This window comes from Sarcophilus harrisii, chromosome 6 (genome assembly GCF_902635505.1).
Source record: "Sarcophilus harrisii chromosome 6, mSarHar1.11, whole genome shotgun sequence".
Taxonomy (NCBI): domain Eukaryota; kingdom Metazoa; phylum Chordata; class Mammalia; order Dasyuromorphia; family Dasyuridae; genus Sarcophilus; species Sarcophilus harrisii.
Genome location: NC_045431.1, coordinates 67,665,141 through 67,676,128, shown reverse-complemented (window position 1 = coordinate 67,676,128; position 10,988 = coordinate 67,665,141). Strand labels below are relative to the sequence as shown.

The 10,988-nt window shown below is 34.0% G+C and overlaps 1 protein-coding gene across 3 annotated transcripts in view; it reads left to right on the top strand.

Annotated features, from left to right (window-relative positions):
* The first annotated feature begins 3,599 nt into the window (after positions 1-3,599).
* The window catches only part of INPP4B (inositol polyphosphate-4-phosphatase type II B), a 767,278-nt gene continuing 759,889 nt past the window's right edge, over positions 3,600-10,988 (top strand). For 2 of the 3 annotated variants that reach the window (XM_031943193.1, XM_031943194.1), the window contains exon 1: positions 3,600-3,666. The gene's annotated coding sequence lies outside the window, so the exon portion shown is untranslated. The remainder of the gene's footprint in view (positions 3,667-10,988) is intronic. The other variant, XM_031943195.1, reaches the window with a different exon arrangement.

Here is a 10,988-nt window from a genome sequence, read left to right as displayed (position 1 = left end):
CTTTACTATGCTGTCAAAGGGGTGCCAGAGCCAAAAAAGGGTTAGGACCTCTCCATCGTGAATATCCTATATTATATGTTCATAATATACAAAGCTGTCATAATTTTTCATGCTGTTCTGTTCTTTTTGGACAAAGCCTATACTCTTGAATAGGCTAATTAAAATTTTGAGTTCCTTTTCAACAAGTTGCAATGATAAATGTAAGGTAAGTTTTACCTCAATGTATTGGAGAGGCAGTGTGTTATACTAACTCTGAAGTCTAAGAAGCGGATTCCTTAATTGCCAGTTATTTTAATTGGGTTACCTCAAGAAGCAGTTGATTTCCCTTCTTTGGAGAACTTTAAATAGAGATTAGATGACCACTTGCTTGTTATAGTAGGGCAGGGCTTTTTAAATTTTTTCTATTTGTAACCCTTTTCCCTATACAAATTTTTATAAGAGGGAGATGGAGAGGAGAAAGAGGAAAGGGAATGAATGAAAATGAGTTTTTGAAGAGATCTAGAAAGATCTCTTAGGAAGTGGGAATAGAGAGCTTCTCTATTGAGAAAAATGAGGAAGTCTTATATTCCAGGCATGAAGAAACACTTCTACAGAGGTGAGGTCGAAGATAGAATGCTTATAATGAAGAACAAAGGAGTTTCAAGATGAGAAAATATGTCATTGTATCATATTACTTTTAGTATCAAGCATAGTACTTGTACATAGTAGGCATTGACTTGTTGAACTGATTTTGATTAGACAAGTTCATATTTTAGAGGGTAATATAGTTTTCCTATCTACTTACATCTTGAATTAGAACTCTGCCCTACTCTCTATTCTATCATTTAGAGCAAAGATTCTTAAACTGTGGTTTGCAGTCCCATATAGGGTTTTGTAATTGAATGTGGGGGTTGTGAAATTATGATTTATTATCCGTAAATATTTGATTTGTATACCTATTTTATAATACCTTTACACCCGAGATTGCATACAAATTTCTTTGATGAAAAGGGGTTTCTAGTGGAAAAAAGTTTAAAAAACCCTGACCTAGAGAAGTAAGGACTTCCCTGAATTAGATACACAAATGCACTCATCTTTGTTTGCTTTTCCAACCTCTAGAAGTGCTAATCACAAGTTGTTTAGTCAAGTTATGGTAACTAATTCCTTTGGGTAAATAATTTGGGTCGTTATTTCATAGGACTAGTCAGGGTTCTCTTGAAGAAATTATGTGCCATTTTCTTGTGATACACTTAATTGGTTTGTCTTTGCATACAATGGTATCCTAGTTTGGGAAATCTGTTTTTGTGATTGCTGAGTTATGGATCCACCAATGGTAAATTAATTAGCACTGTTTTTAATTGGAGGTAGTATGATGAACAGAATGTTAAATTTGGAGTAAAGGAGAAATATGTTCAAAGCACACTTCTGATCATATGGTCCTGCATTTGGAAAGCTTCTAGTGTTTCTTGATATATATGATACTAACTTTTTATTTTAGATTTTTTAAAATTATGTTTCAAAAGGTCCTTCTGTGCCTGTGTCTTGCATAGTCCAGAGAAGTTAAAGTGATGGGTCTAAGGTCACATTTTCTATAACTCTGTGACAGTGGGCAAGTCACTTAGCCTCTTTGGCCTGAAATGCCACAGTTTTTCTCCTGAAAAGTAGGGCAAATGATATATTTCTAAAATTTTACCTTGCAGAGCAGATGCCTATCTGTATCAATAAAGGATGCTTCCTTTAATTTAACAATATTATTTTATATATTATGACAACATATAATACTGCAGTGGAAGGGTAAAATGTCAATAATAGGTCCTTTACAACAGTCTTGTGAAATGAGTGATTAGTTTTTATTATTCTCATTTTACAAATGGGTAAATTGACTCAGGCTAATTTATTGTTTCAAGTACTTGAAAATAGAACTGGAACTAGAGAACCAATCTCAGTTGGTACTCTTCTCTTAGTACTAATGCCATACCGCTGGGCAAGTTAGACCTCCAATCAGAAGTTATCAGATACAAAGTCCACAGCTACATCTATTCTGGGCACTCAGTGAATGTTGCTTTATTCACACACTATTCTCTTTGAGAACTAGTGCACAATCAACTCTACATCTATAATCCTTGACCACAAGAAACTTGACATTTTATAAAAGGTGATAAATATTCCCTCTCTCCTCCAATTATTTCTTCTTCCTCTTCACTCTTTCCTCTTTGAATCCTTGACTTCCTTAAAAACTCAGTTGTTTGTACTTTTACTATATGACAGTCATTCTTAAAGTGTGGTTCTTTTGAAAGGCGTCCATGAGGTCAAAACTATTTTCATAATAATAGTAAGACTTTTCTTGTCTATTAAAATGCTATTCCCGTTTCCAATTCTCTATGTAACGTGTGATTTTCTTTCTATAGTTCAACCAAAACAATGTCTTCTATTAAGCCAGACATTAAAGAGATTTGTAAAAATATGTAAGACAATAGCTTTTCTCACTAATTTTTGAAAATATAATTATTTTTCATTAAAATATGCTATTTATGCTAACATGTCATGAGTTTGTTGCTTATATTGAAAATAAATAAATCATTTTATTTAAAAATTTATTCTGAATACAGTAAATATTGAAAGCATAACCTGTATTAATGAGAATTCTTTGGGGTCCTCAATTTTTTTCTAATTTAAAGGGGTCTTCAGACCAAAAAATTTGAAAATCATTGTTCTAAAGTTATCTTATATCTATTGTGTAAATATCTCATTCACTTATTAATGTACATATTCACTTCCCCTTGAGAATGTAAGCTCCTTGAGGGCAGGGATTGATTTTGCTTTTTCTTTATATGCCCAAAGTTTAGCAAAATATCTTACCCAAAGAAAAGTGCTTAATAAATTCTTATGCTTTGATAGATTGACTAGTATTATCATTGTGGTCTTTAGATGAAGAAACACATATTAACATGCTGTGGACTTTTTCTTAGGATTGTCATTTGTGGAAGAAGGGCTATAAGCCCATCTATTCTCAAGTACATTTTTCATAATTTTGACTTCCTTAAAACTGTTCTTCTTTTGAAAGTTGGCAAAAGTGTTCTAACAATATACCCTAAGGAAAGCAAACTCCTGAAACCATTTGTTTATTTATTTTTTGCTTTTGACAGACAAAATAGCAACCCTCTCCCCCAACGTTGCAAGAATATTTTAATATTCATGCTCATTAGGGGGTAAACGTCTTTAGATAACTGCAAATTTATCTGCAATTTAGCCTGTTCTAATCCAAGTAAATGTTCAGTCCCAACAAGGCTTAATTCTTCTCTTCAGAAATCCTGGCAGCTAATGTTTGTGAGCTTGCCAGTTTTTGACTCCCATTTGGGAAGGGAGTGAATCCAAAACAACAAGGTTGATCCCATGCTGCAGAGGCTCCTCTCTCAGCTGCAGGGGAGCAGGAGCCTTCTGGGAAGTGAGCTGACATTTAACCTCAGCTTGTTCTCAGACAGATGCTGAATGAATCTGATTTTTTTTTTTGGTCAATGGTTTTCTGCTCTGACCTTTTTGGCTAATAAATCTTCTTTAAAAAGCATTTAAAGTGTAAAGACAAAAGGTAGCTTTTTATTAATTTCTTCCCTTCTTTTCCTACAGAGCCAAAAGAGATGGTGTCGCCTGACAGGAAACCTGCTTCTTCTTATGAAAAATCAGACCAAGGTAATAATGCTTCCTTTGGCCCAACAGCTTTGAATGCTCCTAACTGTTCATGTTCCTTAAGATGTTTGGCTTTTTTGATGCTTGCTGTTTTAGTTTTTGACACTGAGTGCCGACCTCTCCCCTATTCCTCTGCACACATACATTTTGTTACAAGAGGGAACGGTTTGTCTTTCACAATGCCCATGGAGTGCATCATAAATGATATTACATTTAATGCAAAACCAGTTTACTTTCTGTTATTTTTTCCCCCATTGTAGCTCAATATCTAGTCAGGGTCTTGATTAGGGGATTATCATGTCTTGTTGTTGTGAATCACAGTTCTGTTTCATAAACAGGAAGGGAATTTGATCCTGGTCTATGCCAAGTGGTGAAATTTTTCTTGCATTTAAGCATCAGTCAGAGCTACAAAATTGTTTTTTGAACATGCAATACTGTTGGCATGAATTTCTAGAAATCTGTGCTGAAACTTAAGATGATAGAAACTAACTCACATATATATTTTGGAGTGAATTATATCGTCCAGTTGTTGAGTAACACGGATGATTATGCTTGACAGATTGCATATTTGGTTTGCAACATTTTCAAATTGTTATGGGGTTTATTTGCATATGTTGTCATAACCAATATGACAACATATGCAAATAAGATAATATGCAAATATGCAGCATAAGCCCATAAACAAAAGTATGTGCATAATGTGGACATCCTAGGATAGTGTGGATATATTAAGTGCTAGACCATTGCATTGAAGTGGACATCTGCTGGCAAAATTCATACGTACCCCTAAGGGAACTGCCCTTTTTTTTCCTATGAGAATATACTTGACTGTACGTGGCTGGGCTTGAAGTCAAGGAGAACTTAGTTCCAATGCTGCCTCTGATATTAGTTGTATGTGTGATCCTCACTATGCATCTGGCAATGTCATAGAACTTGCTTTGTGTTGGAGGTAGTTCCTACACTGGGATTTACCCATGCTGACAATTACTGATCCTTTGTATCTAATATAGTCACAGGTATAGTAAAACAATTTAATTGAATTATATAATAATAATTGTAGTTAATATTTCTATGGTGTTCTTTAGTCATTTTAGTCATATCCAACTCTTTGTGATCCCACTTGGAGTTTTCTTGGTAAAGATACTGGAGGTGTTTGCCATTTCTTTCTCAGCTTATTTTACAGATAAGGAAACTGAGGCAAATGGGATTCAGTGTCTTGCCCAAAGTCACACAGTTGGTAAGTGTGAGGCCAGATTTGAACTCTGGCTTTCCTAACTTCAAGCCCAGGACTCTACTATGCCACTTAGCTACCCATAATATTTATTAATTTTTTTTACATAATATAATTTTTTACATAATTTTTACATAACATTTACTAATAAGCTTATTCTCAGCTTATAAATCATTTTACCCATAATACCTTATTTAAATCTAAGGGTATTGAGCAAGCGTTCTATTTTATAAAGGAGAAAACAGGCTCTAAAAGCCTCAATTATTGCTTTGCTGAAGGTCACATGCAAGATGATAGGATTTAGAGTTGTGAAGATCATAGAATCTGATCTACTCATCTTGGAGATGAGGAAACGGCGTTCAGGAGAAGGATCTAGGTTTGGGAGGATCATAGAATCCGATCTACTCCTCTTGGAGGTGAGGAAACAGAGTTCAGGAGAAGGATCTAGGGTTGGGAGGATCATAGAATCCAATCTATTCATCTTGGAGGTGAGGAAACGGAGTTCAGGAGAAGGATCTAGAGTTGGGAGGATCATAGAATCTGATCTACTCATCTTGGAGGTGAGGAAACCAAGTCCAAGAGAAAAGTACCCAATCCAAGCTCACAAAGATAGCAAAGAGCAGAGTTGGAAACAGAAGCTCAGGTCCTCTAACTACAAGTCTAGAATTCTTTTCAGTACATCTTGGTTGTCTCCTGTGCGTGTGTGTGTATAAAATATATACTATACCTATATTATATATATTATATAGTATGTATATTATATACACACACAATACTCTCATACATATATGCACAGTCACAAATTAATTTTTTGACTGTCCATTCATTGAAACCAAGTTATATTATTGTAAGGAACCAAGAGAGCCTCAAGCAAAATTTATATCCAGTTGTGTATACCATTTTTCAAATAAAAATACAGTGATTGATAGGAGATTAGGGGAATAGTTTTTTAATACTTATTCATTATATTTGTTATATCTGTTAAACATCATTGGGGAAAAAGAGAAAGTCAAAGGATTTGGGTTTTTTATCAAGCCAGAAATGAAGTAATTGCTCTAGATTACAAATCTATGTAGCATTAGATTGGGGTTGTGTGACTTATTAGAAATGAGTTTAGTTATATCACTTAAAGTATCTGCAACTCAGAGTCCACATATGTCAAATGAGGGCATTAGATGAAATGATAGTTTAAGGTCTCTTTCTGCTCTACATTCCATATCTACATCTCTTTGTTTCTGGCTCCTGGATATCTCTTCTCTAGAACCAGTAGATTCATTGTGAGTAAGTAGATTCTTCTACAAAGAGATTTTTAATTATTGTGACTGTTGCTAGAACCATGTACAAGTTTGTTATCTGAAAATATTTAATAAAGTTGGTGGGATTTAAGTGCAATTTACCCATTTGAGTAATTAATGAATTAGTGGCCAAAGATGAAACAAAATATCTGGGGAAGGAATAAGAAACCTTTTTGAAACTTGCCTTTTTTCTCCTATTGATGGCAGTGCCATTTGCGAAGTTGGGGAGTGGTGGTGGTAGCTATAGGAAACCTGGAAAGAGATTATTGTTTGAACTGGGAATCAGGTACCATCAAACATAAGAGTCCGTAAAGGTTGTCTTTCTAATGATTTACTTTCCATTAAACTAAATATGTTGCTGGATATAAACAGTTATGTAGAAAAGATAAATGATCAAATTTAAAGTATATTCTGTCAATAATCTGAGTGTTTCTTGAAACATTTATAAAAATGCAGCATAAATTATATTATTATCCCATTTATCACAAGTCTATTGCATTATTAACAATTGGCAGGAAAAGCGCTGAAGTAAAATTGCAGATCGACTCAAATCAATAATTATAGAATTATGAGAGGCAGAAATAATAGAGAAATGTCATATTTTAAAAATATTCTTTTCCAACTTGTCTAGATTATCTATTTGCAGTTGTCAAAATGCTTAGACTTGAATCTGTGGCATATTTCTTATATATTACATGCATATTAGAGCAACATACTTGTAATAAGATGGCACCTAATAGAATTCTGTTAGAAGGCTAGAAGGCACTTTTTCTGTATTCTCTTTGAAGGTTGTTTATTATTAGTATTGCTATTATTATTTCTCTTACTGTCATTATTAGCACCAACAGCAGGAGTGTTAAGTAGCTATTATGTTTGTGATTTTGTTTTTTTAATTCTGTTTTTACATGTTGAATTTACATAAAATTTTAGACACCTGTATTTTAAAATTAGGTTCTTTTGGATGGAACTTTACTAAGGAAAGGGCTTCTGAAATGTAAAGATAAGGCCAGATAACCTGATAATGTAGAGGAAAATTGATTCATTTTAACAATCATTTTTAAAATGCTTCTTCATGTGCTAAGTTCTGGGGACACAAAGTTAAAAAACTGAAAACAGTTTTACTCTTTTAAAAACATGTGTTTTGCTAAAGGAAAAGGAGAGGTTTGGTAGGGAAAGTAAGTGAGGGTGGTGAGGGATTGTGGAATTTTCAAGGTCAGTTGTATTTCCACTAGTAAAATTCATTTGGTAGTTGCTCAGTTTTTCAGATTTTACTTGTGGGAGTTTTTTGTTGTTTCTTGTATATAGACATAGACTTTGCTGAGAAGTGTCTCCATTTGGGATAATTTAAGTGTACTTCTTGAAGAACACCTCTCTGCTTAATTTAGCCCTGGTTAACTGTTCTTATTGTACCATTTGGAAAGGGAGTGCTGTATCTGATTTGTGGGCTGGACCAGTGAGTTCTGTTGACTAGTCCTTGGCAACCAATACTTTTTCATTTACAGTGTCAATATTACTTCTAGACAATATTAAAGCATCTTGAAATTAAAACATTCCTTAAAGAGGCTTCTCACTGTAGCTTGCTATTGAGAACTGAGATTGAATCAGAAAACAAGTAAGAGGTATTTTGGAATGGAGTTGTGCTTAAAGAAATCAAGAGTATCTGTTCATTCTAGTTTTTGAAACTGGACATTTATCAAAATTCTCATCTTTCTTGGCCTCTTGTCAATATTTCATCATTCTTTAAGTATTTGATTCAATTAATATTTATTTGGCACCCTAATAATAGTTGACTTTTTATGTGTAAGAGACTATACTATAAACAGAAGTTATTAGGGCTTTGCTGTCTAGAGTTGAATTAGTTAAGGTTGGGGATTATGACTTTTTTTTTTAAAAGAGAGACATAATTTCTGGGTAATTTTAATTATTTTATTAAAAAAGTCAGCATTTTAATAATAAAAGAATGGTCATTTAGCCGTTTGTGTCTGTCTCTCTTACACACACTCACAAACTCTCACTCACCAAACACTCATTCGCCAAAAACAAATCATGTCAGTGGTTTTATAGCTTATGTACTCTTTGGAGGAGGGGTGTTCCTGAGGATGGCATTCAACTCTGACTGGATAACAATTAATGAAAGAATGAGAGGCTGGACCTGGACTTTGATTATGTCATTTACTTAAGTTACCCCTAGCCTTGGATAATTTATTTAAAGAATTTATCTCCACCCAGACTTGAGTAGAATACAATCCTACCCTGTGGGATCTGAACAAACAATTTAGTCCAATCTCATTGTCAGTAATGTCCTTCAAGAGACTGAACTTTTTAAGATCAGGACTTAAGAAAAAGGGGACAATTCTGGATTTTCACAAATCATTGATTATTAATGATCATTTTTTCCAGGATAAATATGTATCTACATAACAAATGTAACAGTGTGGGTGCTGTAAATAGAAAGAAACCTGGAAGTCAATGGAAGTCTTGACATTGACAATCCATTGACAGGAATCTGGAATTTTTTACTATCAATGACCCAAACTTCTTTATTGGTAAAAGCCTGGAGCCATATTTGGAAATATTTGCTACCTTCAGATCTCTCTTAATCACATCCTTTCCTTTCTCCTTTGTATATAATGTCTCATTCATCCTCCTTAACTTAAGTTCATTCTTTGAATATAGTTTAATTTGATTAATGCAGAACCATGAAATATAGATGTCAGTGTTTTGTTGAATTCTCTCATCCAGTCAAATTGCTCTACTCTCAACTAGGTAGAGGGTGAAAGTGGTCAGAGGTCTCATGAAGGATTTGAGATCTGAATTGGGATTTAAAGGACAAGAAAGATTTGAACAGAAAAACATTAATTCTGTGAGCAGCCCAGCAATAACTAAACCTCCTGGAGTAGTAGTAGTCTTGGCTCTGGGCATAGTGGGGTAGGATATTTTGTAGAGGGAATGTATGTGTGGTTCATACGTACAGCTAATCTTAACATCCGTATGTAAGGGATTATCTGCATCTGCTTGCATCAAGGGTGGTTTGTGCATTTTATAGTTTTGTTTTTAGGATGAATGACTATTGCAATGAAAAGATCATCAGAATTCAGAAACTCTGGATTAAAGTTCTTCTGAACCACAGGCAATTTATTTCCTTTGGTGGGACTCTCTTTTGCCATCTGTAAAATGAGGAGACTAGATTAGATAATCAATAAAATCATTTTTGTGGCTCTAATATGTTATGATTTTATGCTTTTGGCTTATTATGAATATTACCACTAGATGTCAGTAGCAACCTCCTTGGACCCAGGTTGCTGTCATTCATTATTGAAAAGACTGACATTTTTTTTAGATAACCTACTTGTTTCTCTTGGATAAGGTATTCATTGTAAAACTATAAAAGCTTTTTTTAGGGGATGGAAAAGATTAAAAAAAACCAATTTTTTTTTTCATATATTTAAATTTTTTCCCTTTAAATTTCCATTCATATGTAGTGAGATGTTTTTAACACTATCTTCCATCCAATGCAAAGATTTAGGAAATTATGGGGGGGGGTGTAAAGGAAGAAAGAAAGAAACTGAGAAATTGTATCTTATATAATTCATATATTATGCCAACATTGCATCAGTATCTGTGTTCTGTGTTGGATTACATTGTTTTGTTTTGTTTTGTTTTTTTTCTGCTGTGTTTTTGGTCCTATATCCCAAAGGTGGATTAAAGAAGGTTATGAATTTTTCAACATGCACATCTGTGTCCTATGTACTCAGGGATATCTGAACTTTTCTTATCTACTCTCATCTGTTAAAACATGTTCAGATTAAACTGATCTCAGTTTTGTCTTTCCAAGCTGGTACAGGGATATTGGATGTGGATCCTTTGTGAAGAATTGATGAAAAGACCGATGGCACCACTGGGTGGGAGCACTTCTATTGACAAGATGGTAGATCCATTAAAGTAATCTATTAGCCACATTGTTCATAATAAGCAGGGAGAATACAACCATGAATGAAATGTCCTCCTGTCTTGAAAGAGTTTATTATCTAAGAGTAGAGATAGACCATGTACAAAAGACCTTGGAGAGACTGTTAGTCTTTGATTGGATTGAATTAATTTTTTAAGATTATGGGCAGAATGGCATTTGTTATGAGCCGCAGTGGAATGGTCATTATTTATTCCTTGAAATAGGGAGAAACACTAGAAGCTTCCTGGAGAAAAAAATCCAAGGGAAAAAAAAAGAGGAGATAACATTACTATTGTTTAAAAATATGCATGACCAACCCAATATCCATAAATCTTCCTGCCAATTGTAACTTTAAGTGAAATGATATTATAAGGGAAGTTAGTTACATGACAACAGTATTAGATATGGAAAATAGTTTCCTGGACCATCAAGTCCAAACTATACAGATTTATAATCTGTCTTTAAAATGACCAGAGATTATACTGAGTGTTGAGCAAGGCTGCCTTGATAAATTGATAGAATTGAGATATATAGATTTGAAAGAGCAAAATGATAAGTTGAGGAGAGATGGATGTCTCAAGGACAAATAGCAAAGAATCCATTGATATACTGGCATGGGGCTGGAAGAAAAAAGGATCAACTCCCTTTCATTCCCTTCCTCCTCCAGGAAGCTCTTCAGCTAAAGTTTAACATTTAACTAGGGATGGCAAGTCTCAGAAGATTTTGAACATAGTATTTTAATGAGCTTCTTACTTTTTCCTGCCCAAATATTAACAACTTGAGAAAAAGTCTATCTCTACAGAAGGAAAAATTTAATGGAAAAGCTGAGCCCCAGATTGTTTGCTAGTTC